The sequence below is a fragment of the Melanaphis sacchari genome, unplaced genomic scaffold (genome assembly GCF_002803265.2).
Source record: "Melanaphis sacchari strain LSU unplaced genomic scaffold, SCAv2.0 Contig22_pilon_pilon, whole genome shotgun sequence".
NCBI classification, from domain to species: domain Eukaryota; kingdom Metazoa; phylum Arthropoda; class Insecta; order Hemiptera; family Aphididae; genus Melanaphis; species Melanaphis sacchari.
The window spans coordinates 848,358-875,164 of NW_020271107.1; the positions used below are offsets into that span (position 1 = coordinate 848,358).

The 26,807-nt window shown below is 31.0% G+C and overlaps 1 long non-coding RNA gene across 1 annotated transcript; it reads left to right on the forward strand.

The window, feature by feature from the left end:
* Window positions 1–15,815: 15,815 nt before the first annotated feature.
* On the forward strand, window positions 15,816–17,183 carry LOC112594443. Its single transcript, XR_003114653.1, has 3 exons — window positions 15,816–15,924; window positions 16,033–16,168; window positions 16,582–17,183. It is a non-coding gene; the product is annotated as an uncharacterized LOC112594443 (long non-coding RNA).
* The last annotated feature ends 9,624 nt before the right edge of the window (window positions 17,184–26,807 follow it).

The window sequence follows — 26,807 nt, forward strand, 5'->3', positions numbered from 1 at the left end:
ATGTCTATAAATTATCATTTTTGCATAAATTATCATATATTTTTTAAAAATGAAAGCAAAATCCACACCTTTAACCGAAAATGCTGCTTTTTACCGTGATAGATTAGAGTTAAGAATTTCAAAATTACAATTATTATTAAAAACGTGAAGAAATATAAATAATATAATAACTCATAAACAAAAACAAATCGCTTTATCATCCGACATGTACTATGAAATATAAATACCATAACTATAATAAGAGTAATAACCATATTAGATGAGATTGGTTTAATAATTTTTTTATTGTTTTCAGCATTTTCAGGATAAAAACCTCCCGTCATCAATTCCGCAACGTTTATTTACTTAAACAAAAATCTGTTTATCGAAAATTTAAAATGGTATAAAAAAAAATAAATAAAAAACAAATGTTTTATGCGCGTTGTAAAAATAATTTTCCGGTCATATTCTATGCCAAGTGAATTACGACAATATATTTGAGTCGAAAGACTCAAACATCATTATATATATATATATATATATATTATGTATACCTATTCGGTTACCCGGCGGTACCCATCATTCAATCGATTTAATAGTATAAAATTGTTCAAATAAATGTCAATTGATATATTTGTATGCACGAATAGTAGGTCGGTATTTTTACTTTTATACGTATATATACATTTATAATATATATGTGGGCTTAAATTTTTTTCTCAATGCTGTATCGTATGCACAACATAAGTAGGTACCTAAAATAATATGATATAAATATCAATGCATTTGAATTCATGAAATAACGATCAACTATTTTTTGTTCAGTGAATTCGACCGTAAACCACCATTATAATATTATAAACCTAATGATGATTAGTTTTAAAGCGAGCGAACACAAAATACAATGCACTTCAGTTCAAATAGTGGGTAACTGTATTGATAAATATGACATTTATGAGTTATAAACAAACATTATACACACTAGGCTAAGGTTAGGTTTCCTCGCCAAGTACCTACAAGGTATACCAATACGTGGATCTGTTCTGTACACGTCGGTTACCTTTCATTTTATTAATTATATATACACACAACATAATCAATAGCGGTGCTGCAGTACATAATATGAAGTGCGTAATTAATTACCAACTATAAGCTATGAAATGGGTAATAAAAAGTTGAGTTTTAGATTGAATATTTTTTCGAAAATGTGTTCCATAATTAAATTGATAGGTACGCATACCTACCATTAGATATTAACCCGTCTGAAACAGTAAATAAGATTTTATTGCACCTGTCTGTGTACGTATGAACGTATGTATCTGTATTATCTGTATATTAAATACGTATTATAATATTATTAGGAACCAATTTACTACAATGACTTGAATACTAATTTCATTTTTTTTATTTTTATTGATTAATATGATATAAATTCGTTTAGCTAATAATATATTATAATATTCAAGAATCAACAACCAACGTCTACGCAATTTGTTAACATGACACTTAAATTAATTTTAGATTCTTATCAAATATTGAAAACGTTGAAATCGCTCCGCCTACATTGTTATTGCCTATTACTCATATCTACTGAAGTAGTATGTGTAGAAATGATCTTTTGAAAAATGTGTTGGCAATATTTTTTTTTTAAAACAAACTCTTAAAGAAAACTTGTCTACATATTATACTTGCCTACTATACAACTACATATACGAATGATCTATTAATTTTGATTTGAACATGAAAACATTATCTTGTACTCACAAATCACAATTCACATTGTGATGAGTATGAAACTATATATTTGCTTAAATTTTTTTTTACATAAACTGAAATAAAAATTAAATTGTTTAAAATATCTTTCATTGGCGTTTGCATGATTGGATGGGGAAAAGTAGAAATTTTGAATAATCAATACCCCTCATCTCAATTTTATTAACTTCCTAAAAAACGCGTAATCTTATAAACGTGTGTACAATCATATCATATTGATCCTTTCCTCCCACTTGGATATTTTTATTTCACCATTTTGCCATTTTCATAACATGTAACAATTACTCCAGATCGGTTGGGTATATTTTATATAATATTCTACAATAGGTATGAGCAAATATTATTTTCCGTTTTTCAATAGTTTTTGCATGTATCTCGAAATACGTACCCTCGTTGCGGCCAGATCGCGGAGGTGCTGAATGGACTATATTTTTTATAATAAACGATAACTGCAGCAACAGTCGACGGCGTACGTATATTATATACATATATATATCTGCCTATAGGTACGATATAACGGACGGCTCTGTGGACGTGCACCGGTATAACATAACACGTACATCGACGCAATACGCCATCGTGTAAGACACATTTTATGTATTATTGGTACCTCTATACGATATTATTATAAGACAATATGCGCGATTTAGAGTCGAAACGGCGCGACGACGGCGGTCCCTGATGGAGAGCGTCTCAATCGTGGACGCGAGACACATAATACGTATTTTACACATAGTACAAATTATATAGAACACGGGAAGGCTATTAGTGCGAGCGTAGGAAAAAAATAATAATAACACAAAACAGTCGAGTGTATATCAGTTGTCCGAGTCGGCCGCAAACGCGAAAAACACACATACACACGCATCGCCGCACCCTGTGTGCATATAATACGATATAATATACATATATAACTATATAAGTATATATTATTATATACGTAACGTGTACGCGATATACGAGTACCTGTACATTATAATATACATATATATATATATATATATTTATGTATATGTCGATGTATATATAGTAGACTCGTGAATGATAATATGTATGTGTGTGTATAACCCCTTTGAACCGAGCCTATTGTCGTCGTCGTTGACGTCTTTGGAGGTTTTTCTTCTGCCCACGACGACCGGACGACTTGCAGACACCTTTTACCCGAGCGCGCGTGTAGTCCGACACCGTTCGTTTCACACACACACACACACACACACACACATAGATGCGATACGAATTTATATGTTATGTATACCGCGTGTGTATATGTATGTACGAGTAGTATATCATTCGAAACGATATAATGTCTATTCATCCGATTTAACCAGCTTTGTGTTGCCATTATAATAAAATATCATATATATATATGTATTCTGTTATGTGCCGGCGGCGGCGGAGCGACGTATAGACGTTTACTTTTTATTTTTCAATCGCCGTCTTAATTTCATCAATATTGTTCGCGGCGCCTTTTGTGTGGAATCCGTCGTGTCCGTTTTGTGCGCTTAATTGTTTATTTTATTTTTCATTTGCTGCAGCCGCGGAACGCTGTTCTATATTTTCTCTCCGCCGCTACCGCCGCCGCCACCGCCGACAACGACGACGACAACGTAGCTCTCCACTTTAAAATATTATAAACGTAGTATATCTATACGTACACATAATATAATATACGTATATTATATAAGAAGCGCATTGTTGTTCGATCGGGATTCGGTCCGTTTTTTTTTCGAGTATAAATCATCTATGTCCGTCCCGACAACGGATGTATATATCAATACGTTTACAACATATTATAGGTATACTATAGTAGTTATATACGACAGCAATGATATTGCAATGACGATGACGAACCGCAGTAATACGAAATAACAGTATATATACCTGTAATATAACATATAATAGGTACACAGCGCGGCTAGTACACGCGCATTATTGCTGCTGTGTGTTCTTTTTCATTATTATTATATTTTATTACAATATACTATCTCTTATTGTGGACTCCGCGACGAAGACTTTAACGCCAGACGGCGACCGGGCGTCTAATCGTTATTATTTTTAAACCGCTAAAACCGTATAATATACGAGTTCAATTTTCCGCCGTACCGCAATCCGGTCAAATTATTATTTTTTTTTCCGTTTCATTTCTCATACACCCGATACGTTTTCTTCCGATTATTCGAAATTGATGAGTATTGTACATTGGTCTACTTTATGTTAGTTAGGTACTTCTGGGGCCTAACCAATTCAGTCGTATAGGTACCACTTGTTGCGCGTTATTATAGACTTTCTTCGTTTTAGTTTACCACGTCAAATCATACGCATGAAAGCGTTTTTCGGTAACGACGATAAATGGACGAAAAAAAATAATAAAAAGTACACTTATAATATGTGCTACAACGGTAGGTATTGAATACGAAGATACCTATTATACATAGGTACCTACGTAATCGAACCGTTCGATCTATTTTCAAATGATATTTCAGAATAAGAACCCTTTTGAAATTTAATTCAATACATAATTTTATAATAACAAAAACGGTATAGATTGCTTTGTTTGTTGACTACTGGTACATAATCTCCGTCATACCTATATAATAATATAATCAATATCAATTTACGGAATAGGAACTACATTTTTATGTATAGTAGCAGTTATAATAGCTGTTGAACGTTGCTTAGGTGAATTTAATTCCATAGAAATGTTCAAAGTTCCGCGAACAACAATTATTTGTGTTATTTACTTTAGTAATAATACTAAGAGTATAGGTATAAAAAGGACTTAAATAATAATTAATCGTTCCATGTCTGCAGATATATACATACATATTGACATTTTAAGAATAGCACTATGCTTTAAACTGTAAATAATTGAAAATGTATTAAAGACATAATATATACTTTCAATATAGTTAGCTATAATAAGATTTTCGCCATTTAAAAATCAAATATAGATGTAGTGGTTTCACTAACAATAATAAATAACAACTTATATGGACGCAGAAACAAATAGGATTTTAATGTCATGTGATATTCAATAGTACAATTACCTACATAATGTTTTTAAAATATTTTCCAAAAATATGCGTTTAGAAAAAACTTTATTGTTACTATTAAAATAGTCGTCCTGTTTAAAATAAATGATTTTAAAACAATGTAAATCATAGTTTGTCATTACATAACTTTATAAAAATTAAAAACCTCATTATTTATACCTACCCAATATTCGAAGTGAATAATGCATTATATATATGTATTGTTTAATTAATTACTAATATTTATCATGATTCTGAATTCATAAAACATAAATACTTAAAATTTGAATACTATATTTTTGAATAATTCAAACTTTTTTTAATATACATAAGTAATAATTATACGTAGCAAGCATTAATTAAACTATGTAATTAACTGAAAAAATAAACAGCATAATATTCAAAACAAAAAATTGGCATACTCAAGTACACTTTTAAATAATTTATTTAATGAAGTGTGTTTATTTTACTATAAATGATAATTATTAAAGGTTTTGAGGTAGCCAAGCCAATATATTTTAAAATATAAATATATGAAAAAAAATCAGTCTTTAAAACATTTTAAAAAACCAATATTTAAAACAAATATAAAAACTCAAACATTTTAAAACCATTAAAATTTGTTATCAAAAAATAAACTACTTAAATTAAAAAAGGAAAATTAATTGAAATCCATGTTCAATAGAAAAGAAATCTTATTTAGAATATATATTTATATACTTAATTTATAATTAGTATTTTTTAATATAGAAAATTAAATTAACCGCTGTATATATTATGATATTACATAAGGATTAAATTGATACGAATAAAAATAATAATGTGTATCTATAATCAATGACATACATCTAACACACTCAAATCAAAATCTAAAATCATAGCTTTGATTAAAATTAACTTTAAATCGACATTAAACCCCTAAAAATTGCTAAATTCATATTTTATTTTATGATACGCTCAGTATCTACTACACCGTCTATCGATAATCAGTAAACGGTCTGGAATAGAATTTTATTATTTATAATAATAAATTTTGTGTAATAACTCTCAGTGATTTTAACTTCAAGATCAAGCGCAATTATTTCTATATAAGATTGCAATCCACATTATCATATGTATTTTCCAAAACGTCCTTCTTCAATTATAATTACAAGAAACCAATTAGTTTAGTTAGTTCGTATTCTAATTTTTTTTTTTTCAGTTAATGACTTGTGCAATGAACCGTCTTCGTGATGAAGAAGAAATCAAACCGGATTTTTTTAAATTTTAGTTTACTCGACCAAATATAAACCATAATGAGCACAACCGTGTAATTAGATTAATCAAAAAGATATCTTTTTATTTTTGGTAATAAAACTAATCGAAAACAAGTTGATTGATAACTGGTTTCCTGATTACAAAAATAATGTAGACACAAACACATTTAAGTGCTACCAGTAATATAAATACAATAAATATTGTATTTATCAAATTTATATTACGACAATGTTTTATTGTAGGAAAACGTGTAGTATACGTGTTTAATGTTTATAAAAACTGTTAGTTGCTGTTCAATCATAAGATCATATATTATTATATATTTTAAAAACAAACCGCACACCGCGGGAACTTTAACACGTCTATGCAATAGTTATACTTTTTTATTTTATTGCGGTTCAACAATGATAATCGAGATCGATATAATTATTTTTCATTTCAATAATTCCCGGAACTCGATTTACTCTATTGGTCTACTTTGTTTCCAGCACATTAATTGTTTAACGAACGTATAACGTCACCATAACATAATACCGTAACTTACCGTAGTTAAATCCACTAATGTTCTTTTATCTCTATTAATATGAAATCGATTTATCACAACACACAACGATTTCGACTTTTAACGCGCGATGACAACTGAATGTAATATAATATAATTTTATGATTAACATTAATTTTTCTCGCGGCTTATGAAAACAGTACATATACATAATATTATATATTACACACACAGAAACGGCATATCCATAATGTAGGTTAATACATTGAGTATATTGAAAAGCTTACATTTCTGACTATATCTATACACCTACCTATAGCTGTACTTATTTAAATTATCTTTGTGGATATTCTCATATTATACGTGCGCGTAATAAAGTGCCTATACCTGTCTAGTGTGTCTGATAATAAACTTTCATTTCAAAATCGTATCCTGCGCAGACGGTTCTGAAATTCCACATGATTATATGATAACCTTAATGCGATGAATGCTGCTGCAGCCACACGATATTACGTTATTATTATATATTTTTATCTCACTGGACGACGCTGTGCGTAGAAAACTATATGCGTATACCGACTACCGGGTAAATTACCATCAAACCGGATAGCCGCAGATCTATGGGGCATTGCGATATCACACACGACGAGTGGCGCGCGGGCGTTGCGTTGCTAAAGACTTTAACGATTTTCACCCTTATACGCCCGTGAGAAAACTTTCGATAATAACCATAATAATGGTTACAATAATCTACATTCTACTTGACCTTTTGCTCGTGGTCCGCGTGAGGTCCGTCGTTTCGAGGGCACTTTTGGTGCGATTAGACGGTCGTTACCGCAACTATATAGTACGATCCCGCATGCTGCAGACAGATCATCGGCTGCGACGCCGCCGCCGCCGCCATCATATTATACGTAGTTACCGCGGTGATCCGCAGCTGATGTACACACGCCGTGTATAACGTATAATATTTAATACCTATCACATACGGTCCGTAATGACTGCTAAACGCCACCGCCACGGTAATCATCCATGTACATACATTACCTATAAATTATTATACTTCTCCAAATTGATAATTAGGTACGCCCGTTGATATATGCTGACGGATGGCTCTTGCTTCTGCAGCTAGGAACCGCTGCCGTTTGAATTTTACGCATACTATTGATATCATTACCTATAAAATATCATCGTCATTATATTACGTCACAATCGTCCGTTGCAATTGTACGCCGCCGTTTACCGTAATTTTACACACTATTTTGTGACAGAAATTGTTTTTGAATTCGATCACAGAACAGTGAACGTCACGTCGTCGAGTATCGTTCTGCGTATATAAAGAAAAAAAAATTAGATAAGTAAATAATAATAAATAATATACAACAATAATTATATAACCGAAAATATGGGTTACAACCTCGTTTGGTGGTTTTTTTATTTGTTTTTATAATTTCGAATTTGACGTTTAAGCTAAGTATGTAATTTATAGCGGTTTTATTTAATATGGGCGATGATAAATAGTTTGATCGCAATTCTCTACTGAAGCTATTTTTTGTAATTATTGTGTCATACATGGAAACAAAATATTGAAAATATATTATTATTAAATATACACTTTTACTATCATAATAATATGATATATTCGTATATTGCTAAAATATTGAAACTCGATTACGATTTACGATTTTATTTAATAGTATTGAGAAATGAAATAAAATACGTGATACCGTCACTCATCTCTGTAATAGATATTCTCTTTTAATAATAATATTTGCACTGCATAGATTTTAACCGAAAATAATGTAAATGTAACAATAAGTGATAAAATTAGTAAGATAAAATAAATGGTGGGCGTAGTTGCCTAGAGGAGACAAACTCCGAGAATGATGGATAATGCGCATAGTTAAGCTAAACATTTTTTCGAAGTATTCATACAAATAATGATAAATGACATAATTCTAACGTCCCACCCAAGGTCCCGAACTCTCGAGCACTAATCACAACTTTTATTATTTCGTTTGACGACCTACGACGACGCGGCGAGGATGGTTACAAGGATTTATCAGAAGGCAATTTACATGCATTACTGCGAACGACAAGCACATTTACGAAGATACACGGCGCATTGAATCCAAAACATACATTTGACTACTGGTTTTGATCATACACCAACGTCGTAATATTACTATGTATTTTCCACCTGCAAACCGCTTTCTAAAGACGTTTTCTTTTCATCTACGGTTGTTATTAATTTTTTTACCCCGCTAATCGTTTTCAAAATTATCAAAGCGATTTGTATAAATTTAAAAATAATATTGCCAGTATTATCGTCAGTATACAATAATATTTTATATTATCTGGTCACTATACCACAGATGATGCGCGAATCCTGATAGAAAACGTTTTGAAGTCTCAATCCTGCTAGTGGATACGCTCACACTTTGCAATTATTATTTCTGATAGCATTATCATAATATAATACATTACTATGTAGGTACAATTCATGCTCGTTTATGTAATATTATTATTTCATATTTTTCCCACCTTCAAACATACACACAGAGTCAAATTGTAAATACCATCAAAATTCACCAATAAGTACTCTCGCTGACCGAAGACAGTATTATATTAGCACAATGCCTGCACATCAACCACAATCTACCTAAAAGCACCATTTCCATAGTAATTGAATTAACTTTAAATAAAAAATAAAAATCTTGCCATAAATCCATAAATTATAATACAATTGTACATACCTATTATCAAACTCTCTAATTAAGGTTTTTGAAGAAACATCTTATTAAAAGTACATCTCATATTTTCTAAAAATACATAAAACGTGTAAAATAATATTACGTTTTGTATTTTGTATATATTGCAGTAGGTAACCCTATAATAGGAAAATTAATTTTATTTTTAAAAATATCTATTTTACACTATATTAATATTATCATAGAAAAATTAATCTAGTTTAACGCAATTTATAACTACACTTTATTAGCCAAAAAATAACAAAATTTAACTAAAAATTACACAAACATGCCCAATTTGACTATAGAAACGCTTATACACCTATAATACCAAAAAAAAAAAAAAATGTAATGGTTAGTACTCAACTTTGAAATTGTAATCATTTCTTGAGGAAAAAACTCGCCACGTTAATATATACTATACTGTGGTTTTTAATATTATAGGTATTATAAAATTCGATATACACGTATCACACCTCATCCGAGTTTCGATAACTGCATAATTTTATAATATTTATAATATTTATTCACAACCATATGTCTGAAATAAAAAATTTTACCCACCGGAATAAAAGTTTGCGTGGTAAACAACAATAAAAAACTGCAGTATTATTAGTAAACGTTCATTATACTAAGACAACGGTTTTCCTTTCGGAACGCACTGTCGCGCGTTAATACCACAGATTATTGTATCCGACACCACGTATACCTACTACCTACATCTGAGTCATCTGACAATAATTACTATCCAATTAATAATTAATAATATAGGAAAACAATTCATGATAATATTATGTAGGTAATGGGTATAATATATATCATATATCTATAGTGATTTACTCCGAACCCGATACAGTGCGCTTTCTATGCATTACTGCGGAACAATAGGACATGTAATTGGCGTGCTAATGATCGTTCTGATAAATAAAACAAACAAACAAAATAAAAAATTCTAAAAACGTTTCTCCAATGAATCTCAGCCACCACAACATACGTCGTTGCGGCGACGTCAATTTGAAATAATTAAAACCACTGTCAAAAATGTTCTCTCCGACTACTCTTCAACACAATTATTCATAAATTAGGTATAATAATATTATACAAATTTTAATCAAAATAATCGTATGGAATGAAAAATCGCATTTAAACGTATATCATACACAGATTAATTCACCATCAAACATGCTCAGTACTTCCAGCGTTTTCACTTTTAATGATAAGTTTATTCAAATATTCTGAATTTCGGAATTTTTGAAAACCGCTTGATGTACAGCCTAATTTAAAATTTGAACATTTAATTTTCAATTTAATATTAGATTTAGAATTAATTACATATTAACCATTTTTACTAAGTATAAAATATGTAGTCAACATAGATTAAAATTAAGTTGATTCAATACAGTCTGCTAACTGTTTTTATCTTTTTTTTAATACACACGGAACATAGAAATTTAGAAGTGCTCTTTGCAAAAAGTATTAATTTATCTAGTGAAGTGAAGATAAATATGAAAATTTGAATTTGTCATTAAGTCTACTTGATATTGTCTTTCTCAAATTTTTGATTTTATCATTTTTATCGTCTTAAACACAAAAAATTATATATTAAAAAAATAGAAATTAAGAAATTGGTATATATTAATTTTTGAAAAAATTATAAATAATAAAATAAAATAAAAATGTAGGAAAATCAATCTCAAGTAGACTTGACAACAAATTCAAATCTGTTTTCAAAATTTCTTATCGCTTCACTAAAAACACGTCTGCAGGATATCCATGTTCTACGGATGTTATAGATAAATACAGAAACAATATTGATATCGAATTTTTTGGCTTACTAAAATTCTCAATCTTATCGTCTAAGTTTTCAGAAAAACTATCCACAAAAATCAAAAGTTAAATAACGAGTTCTCGTTTGAAAAACAAAAGTTTGCAGTGTCTCCATGAGACAGCACTCTTTAAGTAGTACAAAAAAAATCTCGATAATCTAAAAACACGGTCTTCGTGTATATAATATACTATAACAAATAATCAAAAATTCCAAAAATAAGATTTTGAATAACTGCATTGTTGACGGTTAAAAATGAAGTGAGCGTGTTCAGCGTGAATCAATCAAAAGATAGTTACGCATAGTAAACGTGTGAACGACGACGACGACGATAGTTTGGAGAAATCAAATCAATTGTTTTCCATATCATCGCACGTACGCGGATTCGCGTCAAAGTGAAACCGAAACCGCGTATATTACATACTACACGACGAACCATCTTGAAACAGGCTTTGAATCGCGAGCACGTAGGCTTTTCTCGAGTATTTCGAGGAATTAGAAAATGACAGACTGCGTTACGTAAGCCAGCTACATATATATATATATATATATATAAATATATTGTAATGCACTACGTGTATTATGCACAGTGACACCGCCTGACTACGCGCACGGACAGTGAACGTCATCTCGCAAAGAGCTCAAAATAATATGCATAAATTGACGAAACGCGATAACAGCGGAAAACCGAATAATTAATAATAATATCGTACAACCTCATTGCGCCGCCGCCGTCGTCGCGGCCTACGCATCGACACCCAAACATCTACAGACCACACAGCAAATGCCGACGATCCGATAGACTCGATGCCAATGCAGTTCGATGAATTGCGCCAACGTGTCTGCGAAAATTATCATTTAAACGCGATAAATATACTTAAAACACACGACACATAAATCATTTTACTGGGACTAAACTATTATTAATATCCTCCAATCTCATTGTCCCCGTACGACCGTTTAGATGACTACGCGTGTCTAGCACTAAAATATTACATTATGTTTGACAGTATACCTACCTATAATAACAATAATATTATGTCGTACACGTGATAAATCGCCCGTGACAAAACCATTTTAGTATATTTCATCAGTGCAGGTATAATTAAAAAAAGTAAAAAGCCATTACAATAATATACGACCATATTGTGATTATTATGTTGCTGCAACGTCCCGTTATGTAAATCACGGGATTATACTGCAATGAACAAAAATATATTCTGTTCATAAATTATCATACTAATTTTATTCCTCATAACACCGATCGTTTTCATTCCAAGCATCTTCAATTTTAATTACTACATTTTTATTTCTGTTCGGATTTTTTTTCTCAATCAATGATGATTATTGTGAACGAAAAAAAGGTAATAGTTTTACCTATTGTATATAATATAATGTACCAACCAAATACTCTTTATTACCAATCGCAGTAGTTTATTTGAATAAATAACATTCAAAAATTTTAAAACATCTTGTAGTTTAATATCTTTTTTTCTGTAATTTCATGATGAGTAAAAAATTATGTAAATATATTATATAATACAGATATTAGTTTTATCTATTAGCATTTTTTTTTTTTTTTTTTTGATTTATATTAATTTTATGACTTTTCTCAAGGATTTTTATTATTATTTTTTTTTTCATCTGAAATTTTATTAAAACGGTCTCATCGTCAATGACTTTCTATGAAAAAAACCAGCTCGCATTTATATCGCGATATAATACTAATAATATTATATACCTACGCGTGTATACTACGTACAGTGCAATCGAAAACATTTTATGTGTATATTTAATAATTATTGGACGTGTCCGATCGCATTAAAGCCGTTCGTAAACGGCCATTGACCGAACATTTTATGTTATGAATAAATAAATTCTCGATGAGAGAAGTGCAGTATAATAAGTATAATTTTTTTACATTATATTCTTGTTTATTAGTTGTATTGAACAATTAGCGACGTTTCGTAATTTTTGTTTAGTAGCAGTCAAGTAGGAATGTGGGCAAAAAATGACACATAAATCGAATTTATACTGTGACAATGTGCACACGCTATAAAATCTGTAATTTGCTAAGATGTGCCTATATATTAGTAAATTATGTACATTAATCGATAAATTATTATGTTTTACGTTGTTTTATGACCGTTAACATCAGCGAGTATTACCTATATCTATTCCGGCCCACGTTCCAACAACTGTAGACTTTAGTCGATGTGCCGCGTATAATAAAGCGATCGTTTATTACAATTATAAATCTATAAAACTCGAGAATTAGAATGAGGCTAACATGCACAGCGTTATCGTTGCGATTATCGACCAATCTGCAGGATGTACACGGTAAATTTTAGCGTGACGGAATCATTCATTATATTTTCGCCGAGATTTTCCAAATATTTTACCATAATATTATTGGTGACACGATTCAGTTTGAGTAGAAATTAGTAAGAGTGGAATTTGTTTCATGGCCATGTTTCGTACGTTCGTAACACCGCAATATACCTATAAAAGTTGTATCTTTTGACATTATTTGTTAACCTAAGACCATTCCGCAAACACGTGATGTTTTATCAAAGCATAATAGTATTATAATGGTATAAATATTAGTGTCATTGCTTAATTTTCAATATTGATGTGTATTCTCGATCAGAATAGAAACATCAATAACATAATTAAAACAAAGTACGAGTATACAATGTTAATTACATTTATACATTATAATACGAATATCATATACCTAATATAATACATTATATAATATATAAATAGTTATATAAATAAATTAGTGATATATACTCGACATACTGTTATTTGTGCTATGAAACAAAATACCTATGTATGTCCGTATATAATGGATACAGATTGAGCAAAGGAAGTAATTTTCTCTAGGTCAAAAAGCTTGAAAATTTGACTGAAGAATCATTATAAATTGTTCTTATAACAAATTTAAATTATTGAATATATAATTTTATTTTTAAGTTTGAACTTAAATTTTGACGAAATTCGTAAAAATCACAAAAATATGTAAATTATTGTGAAGTAAAAATGCATGAAATTTTCAATTTTAACATCATTATATTTTTAAATATCCAATATATAAGCTTCCTATTGGGTTGTTCTTACAGCTATTCAAAGTTATCGAACAAAAATCAACTACATTTTTTTTTATAAGCATTTAAAATTGAAATGACGACGAATTTAACAACCATAATAGTAATAGAATAGGTAACCTATACGTATATGAAGAACGGCGGCGCGGTATCATCTACACGGACGATGTGTGAAAAATAGACACACCTACGAACTATAGTCCCTTCAATATACATACCTACCTAAAGTATAACATGAATGTGTCCGCCGATGGGCATATCATTCTATATAATATGAGGACAACATCAACAATATATATCATATTATAATGTTATAAGGAAAACCATTTTACCACACGTATGTCTTCCCCCACTATTCGCTAACGTTTAATCCACGATGCAACAAATACATATTAAACAAGTATACGCTCATGATTTATGTTGCCCATCGGGTGAACTAGAATCGTGAAAGCTTATAGTGGTCATCAGAGGCAGCATTTTTTATTCGATATATTATTTTGTTATAATAAGTTGAATGTGAAAGCGTATAGAACATTCGAAATGTATTAAAAAATAATAAACTTAATACTAATACGACATAGAACTACTTAAAAAAAAAAAAAGTATTATAAAAATGAGTCGATGTTTATGCGTCACAAATTAATTTAAAAAAATAATTCGCCTCCACTTGAATACAAAAATGATTTTTCTACGACTTATAAATATGATGTAATATTATAATATCAATAATATGTGCACACTGTGATTTATATAATATTATGTTAAATGCGTACCAATCGTGAACTGATAATTTATCAGTTTAAGATAAGGATTGATAAAATATTTTTTTCAACTGTGTTTTTTCAAAATTATGTTCAGAAAAAAAACGACATAATAATAATTAATAAGACATCAAATAACATAACTCATATAATTTAAAATATAAAAATCTGTCTTGTAATTCATAAACTTAAATAAATCATTCAGAGAAATAAAATTAATAGAATTATTTTTTTTTTCGTTATCAGACACCGGAAATTATGTCAAACAATAGAAATGTAATTATTAACTACGAGACGATTCAGTAGACAATTCACTTATAGTGTACGAAGAAAATAATGATTTATAAATATTACGCCTTCGTACATTATCATTATTACAACCGTGTTAGGTGTTGTCACCATTATCACAGAGTCAACAGGGCGTTCCCCAATACTTCACCTGCGACGGGACCTTAAAGCGTTGCACCAAACAAAATTGTTTTAGATAATATTTAAAATTACATGTCTAAACCTGCAGATTCATCTGACATTCACCCGTGTAGCGCATAAAATTTCAAGTACACGTAAGTTGTGCAATTTGTATTCAATAACAGCCAACGCGAAGTCTTATCGGATCGATAAAAAAAAATTGTACAAAAAGTAGATAATTTATCTGCACGGTGTAATGTTATTACAATTCGATGGATAATAATTTTATTTTATCGACCTTATTTCGTGAAGTAGAAAATAGTCTTCTACCTTACCGCAGAGGCGTATACATAACTAATTTTAACTACACCTTAACAAATATATTAGGTATTCAAATAATTTGTGTTTGAAAGTATAATGTATAACTAGTAATTTTAATAAAGTAAACATATTAATAATTACTACTCGTAACAAACAGTAATTTAATTTAAGGACGTATGCACATCCAGAAAGACACCGTGAAACATGTAAGTTTATTAGTTATAGAAAAAAAATAGCTAACTAATTATATGGTCGAAAAGTTCAACAAATATACTATCATCATAAGTCATAATGCTAAAACCGATATTTAACAGGTTTCAATGAAAAGAGAGATCGAACTGTACGCATGTCAGACTTCAACCAATTTAAACAGAAAAAATGGTAACTCTGATAGTTATATCATTCAGACAACGTTAGACGAAACATTATAAAACTTTTATCAAAACAAGTGTAAGCGAATAATTTTTTTTAATTTTAAAATATATCTTATTTTTGTTCAATTTATATGAACTGTTTTGACTGAAAATTATTATACGCCGCACCGATTACTACTCACTTGGGTTTAGCCTCTTTGGCCGAACGTTGCCGTATTGCAGGTTTTCTTGTTGGTTTATTAAACAATAATATCGATTCATCTGTTCTTTTCTCTCTCTAATCTACTTCAAAATTCCTTCTCGTTCATCTGTTCATCTCGTTCCAATGCCCCCTTCAATGTCCCGCATGCCGCCACCAACTATATGGCTAATGAGCCTTTAAGGCGTCTAATGTCGTGTGCTAATGCAGACCCTAAATTTATAGCGATTTATTAATTAAATATCGATTGTATAAGTATTGAAATTGTATAATATTATTCTTTTTGAAAGGTCCAGTCCGTATAATTAATTAAAATAAAATGCAAGGAACCATGCAATTCTACCGACCTTTGTAGTTGACAATTGTCAACTTACTTAAGTAAGTACAAATTACTACTTAACAGTTTTCTACAGCGTATTAACTTCTGCACAGCTCTGCCAGCGTGTCATTGGATTTTCGAGAGAAAAATAACCACTTCGACTATCAATAAATAGTTTATTCCACAAGATTCCACTCTGTACTCACGTTTTATAGGTCCTGTATGGTACAACCACGGTTCTTAACCCGGGCGCGATTCCATGATTTCTGTAAGCTAATATAACGCTGTTGCGTCCGGACACGTTAATTAATAACGTTCCGCGGAACGCCTATGGGGACCGGTCAGGCGATAAGTATTGATATAATGTGTTATTATAATGTAGCGGCGGCAATTACGGTGGTTCGTTGTCGTGTGATTCGACGCAGGGGAACGCAAAATATATTATTCTAAAAGTTTCGTGATTCTCCGGCGGCGAGTGGCAACCATATAGGTACTATAGGTGCGTTTTGCGCACCTCATTACCGCGGTGTATAATAATAATATAATATCATTATAATGGTGTTATTATTGCGGTGCGGGATGTAAAACGCGACGAGTTCGGCGCGAATGGATTTATGGCCGGCGTTTTCGGATTTACGTGATTCATCTCGCGGAGCCGGAAGGTCCGAGAACGAAAATACTTTTAATATTATGCTGCCGTATATATATATATATATATATATAATAGAACGCGTTAAATGTAAACGTTTTGCCGCGCGACGACGTGGTTTAAGCGGACGACCGCGCGTGCGTGTAATGCACAATAATATAATAGTATTATTACATGTATAGTATTGTGGTACATCACCGACGGCGATAAAAAACGGAATTAATCGGCACCGCGTAAATATATATTAATGACGATGGTATATACCTACGTATATTTGCGCAAGTGTATGAGATACTGCCTATATAGGATATATACGTGTATATATAGAACGCGTGAGTACCTTTTGGTTAATGTTTTAAAAAATAAAAACTCCCTTCCAGGTTTTGATGTTTAATAAATTACAAATAAAAAAGTGATAAATGATAATATACTGGTATTAATCGATTCCGTTAAAAAACACTTTTCAATTAAAAATTCATTATTAGTACCTGCAGGATAATAACAGTTAGGTGCTCTACTAATTTCAATAAGAATAAAGCCGGGATAGTTGTCCAAATCATCTGTTATATCGTGTACTCGTGTCCAAAGTGTAAAGCTCGGCCCAACTCTGAAAATTTCACAGTACATTTCAATATGATTAGTGAATGATACCATTGACTGCAACCACTCAACGAATACGATACAATAAGGAACATAACAACAAGTAGCTATATGAATTCGCGTGGCTTGATGAATTTAACTCGCGAATAGCGTATTACGTATGATTAAGTATACGGTATACTTAACAAAATACATAATAATAAAAATCTTTAAACTATAATACGATATTATTATTGCATAGTTTTCATTAAAATGTTTATTTATTTTCTCAATTGATTTTTCTAATTATCGTTAAATATATATGTATATATATATATATAGTTTATAATATAGCTTTGATGTGGAAATAATATCACAAATGTTGTTTAATCTGGAAATAAAGTTTGATTCATACACTCCAAGTGTGCATAGCTCTAGAAATGCAATAACACATTTTTGTATTAGTGCTAGTTATTTTTTGTGGATTATGTGAATTCGGGAATATTGACATAACGTACCTACGCATAATAAATGTCGAACATTATACTATTTTACGTTTTGTCGTCGCAAACCAAACTGCAGCGAAGAAAACCAAACAATAATAATTATTATTATTAAAAGAAATAAAAAAAATCTATTATAAAAACAAAGTGCGTGATAATACAATATAATATTATAACACGCATGTGAGTAAGTATACATATAATAGTTTGCATATTATATTATTATATATTATACACACAATATATATTATCCTCTTTGCCCGCCATCCGTCGCGCGCGTTCTGCGGCTCTTTCTCTTTCCCTTCGGTTCAGTTATTTGTCACGATCCGTGCTGCAGTGTGCGGCTGGAGGCCTTTTTTAGAAAACGGAATTTTTTCTCTTTTCGTCTCTCTCTCTCTCTCTCTCTCTCTTTTACACGACCCTGCCGGCTACGTTTTAATACAATCATATTTATCTTGTCCCATTGTTTCAACGATCGCGCGCGCGCCGAAACCTGCATACCTATACCGTCATACGGCACTTGACTCGCGGGGCTGACGCACGCGCGCAACACTACGACGTTATATACATACAATATTTATATATATATATATATATAGGTATATAGGTAACCGTGGTATAGATACTTATAATATCGTATATACCACTGTTTTATATATATATATATACATATATATGCGTAGAAAGCGAACGGTTTTCGTACGCTGCAGTTAGGGCGGCGGTGAACGGTTTCTATACAATCGATAGGTACATTATCTATTACGTCCGATGCATATTATAATCCGTCGATAATTGGTCAGTGTACTTATCTATAGCAGTATAGCTTCTATGCGCGTGTGCGATCCGGCCGACGTCAAATCGTTTTCTTTTCACGTTTGCCCTTCTTCGCGGTTTCGGCAGCAAATCGCGATGTTATAGTCCGCCGATGCGCGACCGCGGCACGCGCACGTTTGTCGCGAACTCGCCACCAAAGACGGTTTTTTTCCTCACATCCTCTTTCTCTATACGTCGGGATTCGAATAATGTTCGTTTTCATCGCATCGCTTTCCCCGGCTCGCGGAAAAAAATCTCCATAGCAGCACCACCGCTGTTAGAGTGTGGTTACGCGTTTAGGTATAAGTACATATTATATATAGTGGCTACCAATAGTACCAGCTACGACGCGACGTAGTGTATTGAAATCACCCGAGGAAAACGCGTTACGGTCATAATTTATCATATTATTGTTATGGCCCATATCGACGATTAGAACGCCGATGTCATATTATTCTCGTATTTTGTAAATTTTTTTTTACGAACCGTTATTGCACGACACGTATAATAATAATATTACATAGAAACAGCAATATTTTAATCAAGAAAAAACATTTTAAGTAGTATACATTATACACGGTCCGTTTACTGGTGTATGTAATATTGGGCTTAATTATAAAACGATGCGGAAATACATATTATTATGATATTATACCCCCTTTGTAGACACAAGGAGAGGGACGTATAGATGCGTAATACTTGTACGGATGTGAAAGCGTTGAGTTCGTCGAATTTCGGGTGTTATTTTACGTGACGTTGGTATATGTTATTGAAACTCGTCAAGTCATTATGAACGGAACACTATAACATTGAGATTTCAAATGATCATTTGATATTGTATTTTTAATTTGATTAACCTTATAAATTATATCCTAAAACATTTTTATATCTACACACGTATCAATATTACCTACTATCCGACCAATGGCCATCGTCCTTGTTCGAAAATATAACATCATTCGATTATAATATAATATACAATATAATAACCGTAAGATAAAAATTAAAACAACAGGTGATAATCAGAAAAACAAACTATGAAATTAATTAATTAATTAAAATGTATAATTTTGTTTATGCTGTACTGTGAAACTTCCATACAACAAATTTCCATTTAACGAATTATTTTTGAGAACCATGACCTTCATTGTTAATCATGCGTAAATTTATCTCTGTATTTCGAATCCGATGTCTCTATATAACGAATAAACTATTCAAAAATCAAACCTGTTTTAATAAATGTTGTCACCATCAAATATTAAATATTGTTCTAAAATATCTACAATTTTATTGCATCCGATAAAGATATTCTATAAAAGTAATTTTTTACTGCAGTTCCAATATTAACATAAACGTATTTATACGATCAAATTCTTTTATCTATACCTACATACAAATTTCGAAATGTAAATGTTTATCAACTGTCAATAAATGTTAAATGAAGTAAAAGTGTTAAAAAAAAAAAATATGGTATTCCGACAAGTTCTTCTTCGACCATATTGAAAAATCTAAAAAAACATTATTAAGGAAGTGAAGCAAAAAACTTCTCTCGAAGGCAATAGAAAAGGAATGAAAAAGTGTGTATACGAATAAATTGAAAAAGTTTCTAATGAAATAGAAGCAATTTACGAAAAAAGTACAATTTATAAAAATAATAAGCAAATGAATCTCACTGGTTATTTCTTTTAAATTAAAATTAAAAAATAATATGATATTAGATGTTTACTTTTATGCAATATAAAATATAAAATACCTAATTATGTAAATATTAAAAATATGTACTTTTATTAAACGAATTGGTCTATACTATGAATTTTTTGCTCTCAATGAAACTTAATTTTATAGAAGTTTCGCCATATTTAAATTAAGTAGAAATATTGAAAAATCAAAACAATAATATTCAAATTCCACAGATAATAATAATAAAAAAAAATAATTAGATCTAAAGGCGTTCAATACATTACTGAATATACAAGTAAATTCAAATGTTTATTAAATGTTTACTCGAATCGCAAAAAGATTTTTAAGAAATATATACTAATGCCTCCTAAAACGATAAGTTCCATAGTAAAAATTTCTTAAAAATAGTGTTTAAACACTTTAAATAACATGCTCCATATTACAATAAAAGCAATATGTAACGAAAAAAAACTCCGATTTACAACTTTGGGGATAATTTCTTATAGATAATTCAATCTAATTATAATACCTAAAAAGAACTTAAGTAAAAAAACTCCTAGTACCTATCAAAATAACTGAGAAAAATGAAAAAAAAATTAAGGAAAAAGGTAAATTTTTACGCAGAATGAGTCAATAAAATTTAAAAGTTTTTTTGTACTTAACTGAAAAAAAAATAACTTAAGATACTCGAAAATGTTATCAAATGTTCATATTAGCATTTTCAAGATATAATACAATTTTTATTAATATATAATAAATTAAATATGTCTAGCATTGGTCTGCTCCAGAGACTTAACATCAATGCTCAATATATCAACGTCTGGAATTGAGTCCAAGGCGTCTACCTGCGGGATGGTTCCGATCCAATCTAAAAGTCTATTAATACATTTTGAAATAATGAGTATTATTTTGTAAAAGAATCGCACTTACACTTGTCACTAAAATTAATTACTTACATATTTTAATGTAAATATTTAAAATGCAATTATAGAAAATAAATAGTTTTTTAAGTTATTTAATTGGTCTTTATTTAATGCGCTGAAACCAAATTCCAAAGCGCAATTTTAAAATTAATTTAAGGCGTATGAAGATCATAACCATGCATTTTCGTTTTTTTTGCATTAAATACATTCATCAGTCATTTGAAATGATAAATGAATGTCTATCTAAAAAATATTGTCTTTAAATTTCAAATCGAAAGATTGCACTAAAAAAAAAAAAAAAAAATATTGATGAACAAAGCAACAAATATTTCTTAAGACTTACTTGGTTTAATTCTTCATAATTCAAATGTATATACTTGCACAGTAATTGATATTTTGTTTCATTCAGTATTTTTTAACAGCAATGCTATGCGGCGGGTACGTCGTCAACGTTAAGTTATTAATCTCATGTTCAGATGTGCCTAAACCTAACAATACACGTTCAATGATTATAACATGGTTGGTTAACTAGAAAAAAAAACGCATTTACGTCACTGTATTCGACATCATCGCTTACTCTGATACACCAAACATACATACTGCATTATGTCATTTCATAACCAATATATATAACATAATACTACGAATTGTGGGTAGGTAAGTACTATTGAAAATAAATAGGTATTTCGTATATTATAATATGCGTGCGTAGTGCGTACATCGACGCTCGTTATCCCCGCGCAATCGACCTCCCGCTGCTCCACAAGGCCCGCGGTTTATTCAGCCCGTACCTACATGTTAATCGTCGTAAATCATAAATGGACGACGATCGCGACAATCATGTACCTATATAACAGACATCCGTAATGCTTATCCACGACAAAACGCCAATTCCGCTGGCAACGCGCGACGGGACTTCCTCGTCGTGCTCATATTAATATTATAATGCTTCGCGGGCGCATCGCGAAATGTGCATTTCGATTATACATCATATGGTCATGACGCGTTTATGGTATATTGTAATGTATTATATGGTCGGGCAATCATCGTCTTCAGAGCCCACACGTGGACGTGCCCACGGCAACTAACATATAATGTAATATTATCATCATCATTATTAATATTATTATTATATATCCGCGTGCACCGTCTAATCATCGGCCGTTTATATCAATCGGTCCGTAGGCACATTATTCTGTCGATGCCAATCTTCAAGGCGACGACGCGTCGGTAACGACGCGAAGAAGACCACGGCGGCGGAATTTCAACGACCCACCGGATCGTTCAAATAATACAGGTAACATTGAAACAAAAAAATACTGCACAGGCAGTGGCGCCGAAATTTATTTAATGAATGTATCTAGTTAGGACAGATGATTGCATGGTGGGTGAGTGGGTAGGTGGTTGGGCGAGTGGATTATTGTGAATAAATTAACTTAAAATGAAAAATGTATACAATATGCATATATAGGCACGTTATAGAATCAATTGACGTAGAATATTGATTTGGCAAGATAGGTACTTTGTGTAAGTATAGTGATGGGTTTACGTTATATCCATAGCACTGACAAAAATTAATTTAATTATTTTTTTTTTTACCAAGAACAAATCGTGTTAGGTATGCAGTTTATAATAGTATTATCATATCTAGAAAATATAAACAGTTAGTATAAACTTCACGAAATTTAACGATACCAATGCTATTAATTGTAGAGTTACAACAACAACAAAACAAAATTGACAATAAACCAGTCTTTCCGTGTTTTTTTTTTTTTTTTAGATCCCTCAAAATGTATAATAATATTTTAATTTTCAGAATCAATATTGAATGTAATATAATATAATATTTTTTTTTCAATATTCATCATTTTTTCTTTCTGCTATAACAATCTTTGGACATAAAATACACAATCTCATACCAATACATTCATCGATCCGCTCAGAAGTTAAAATACAAAAATTCAAAATATAATTATTAAGCTTATTTTGTAAATGGTGTTTGATAGACAAGATAATTATTATCGATAAAACCCTTCGTTCGAGCAACAATTACGATCAAATTATTTTATAACATATTTGTATATTATTATTTCGTAAAAGAGTTTGGGTTCTTATAAACGTATTTCTCAATTGTTTTATTCTTTGTAAAACACAATTTCGGTAAGTTAAAATAATAGGTATTTAATTAATATAATCGATGAGTTGAAGAATTTTAAGGTGAATTAATTTTTGAATCTTATTGTGCGTCAAGTAAAGGCTAGTCATTTTTCATTTGATTCGAGTAAAGCTATTATTTTAATGGTATTCAAGGACATGGAGACTACGAAATTTTCCGGGCTTAAACGTCACAAATTTATCATGAGTGGTCAGCTCTTTAAATTATGATGCAGATGTACAACACTTTGTCATGAAATCATACTTGTTTAATCATCTAACGACGACGACGACGACGATTCTGAGAATAACCAAACGGCTTGTCGCAAAACAAATACCAAGTCAACATTATAATATTATAATTTATAATCCGTACCGACGTTTTTAACAATATTGTTACAATCGTCGGTCTTCATCGTCATCGCGTGATGGCGCACGCATGTCATGTCGACGTCGATCGTTCGGCGGCTACAGAATCTCGTGCAATATGCAGCACCATGTTATTACTGAATACTGTTTATATTAATATTATTATTATTATTATTATTATTATTATTATAAAAACGTGTCGCATACAATATATAATATCGTACATAGTTAAAAAGAAGTACGTCTCACACTCGTTTGGTGGTATTTTACCGTGACACTAATTGTATAATATGATGATAATATATACCTATGTTATTAGCGTCGTTTAGTAGTGAGAGATCGGAGATACGCATATACCTATAGTACATACATGGTACACGTATATATATATAATACATATTATATCTATATGTTTATAAATAAAGCGAATAAGTTTTACAAGTGCAATATAGTGACTTCGTGAGTACGTATACGTATGTAAGTCAAAAAAAAAACCCTATGTTTTTTTTTTATATTCGTGCGAGACATTATTTGCATATAATATATCTTGTGAAATACATATTATTGTTGTACCTTGGTATACAACGTACCTATAGCTATATACGGCTGTAGTGGCTTGAAAAATAAAATGCTAATTGATGTTTATAAAAATGTTAAAGACTCATTAGATAAGCTGTAAAACGTCGTCTGTGTTCAACATAACATTACATTTTATACCTATACACGGTATTGTATCTGGTCTGGGAAAACATAAATATTTTAAAACCAGTGTGCTTTTTTAAATATCGTGTGAAATATTATTACGGGAAGACCCAAACCTCAATAATAATATTATTTAGCGATTTACCTGTTCTTTAACTAATAATAATCGTACGGATCTATAAATCCTATTGAGTACAGGGGCGTCATTTTAGGTCTTTTTTGGGTGTTCGAAGTTTGAAGCAGGCCATTTTGAAATTTCACTAGGCCATAAAAAAATAGATGTACGTATCGATGTATATAATCTTGCATTCAATAATTTCCATACATTGCATGTACCGAATTATTGCATCAATATAAATTGAAAAAATCAATTTAAAAACTAAAATATAATAAATAATTAACAATCATCATAATTCACAGTACACCAATATTGATCAATGTGAAAATTAAAATACCATTTAAGAAGATTTAATTTTAAACAATATCTCAATAGGGCACAGTTCATCAGTACTATTTTAAAAGTAAAAGGTGCAACTACACACCCTGATCTCGCCCTAAAAAAATGCCCCTGCATAAGATGAGATGCCAGAAAATATTGAGCATAAACAAAAATAAAAATATACAATTTTTTTTCTCTTATGGCTCACAATCGCCTGTTGATTTTTTTTTGTTAAAAACCTAATAATTCATCTTTTTTTAGAGTGTAAGGTATTAGTAAATTTGTTTGAAACAAACAAATATGTTTAATGGAATGTTGTTGTACATTTTAATGTAATTAATTATCTGATTTTCGAAAAATTTACAACAAAAGGCCTCGAAAACCGTTTTTTATGAAAACCACATTTGATACAAAATCTAAGTAAAGGGATAAGTATATTAATATCTATTTGATATTTCAATGCATATATATATATTTAAAATTAAAAATATTACCATATAATTATAATAAAAAAACCTGAATTTTGACTTCCGTTTATATAAATAATTAAAAAAATTTACTCTACGATTACTGCTTGCGCCTCCCTAACGGATGAGTTCTAGTCTCTAAGAATGGTAATCGTTTATTTATTCATACCAAAAAAATGTGTAAAAATCAGTGACTTCACACGACGACATAACGAGTGAGTATAGATGAAAACGAAGAAAAATTTGACTTTTTCGCTGCAGGACATTAAGAAATCGCAGAATTTTGATCAAAGATGACACACAATTTTACACCCCTCGCGAAACGCCCTCGACTCGATCTCGTAGCTTAACATCCTTTTTTTCTTGGCGATTTCCTCGAAAAGTCGAGCTTCATACATGGATAGGTTAAAAAATCAATTATCTAGTTTTCATTATGTATTTTTCTCTCCGCGTATAAACCGTAGATAAGTGTGTTGTACTGTCTGTTCGCGTTCGTCGAACCGTAGGTCGCTTCCGGACGCACAGCACACGAATGATTGACGGACGCCATCATCTCACGTCGCGGTGGCGGCGGTGGCGTTGGTGAGATGCGGACGTAGAAAGGCGGACACTCGGCCTCGCGGAACACTCGTCCACCAAGTCCATCACCGTCGTCGTGTGCGTGCGGTTATATTATTATTATATTGGTACCAGCAGTCGACTCTCGCCTCGGGGACCTCACAAGGTGATGATCGTAATAGGAGCGGTGCGGTCTCGAAAATAAGTGGATCATCTCTCCGTGTATAATAATAATAATATGTAACATAATGTACCACCTGTATGACGTGAAATGTGTAGACTTATAATACATATAGTGTGTGTGTGTGTAGGATTCACCGAGGGCGTGCAACGATCGCGAGCCCATTAATTAACCGGCGTG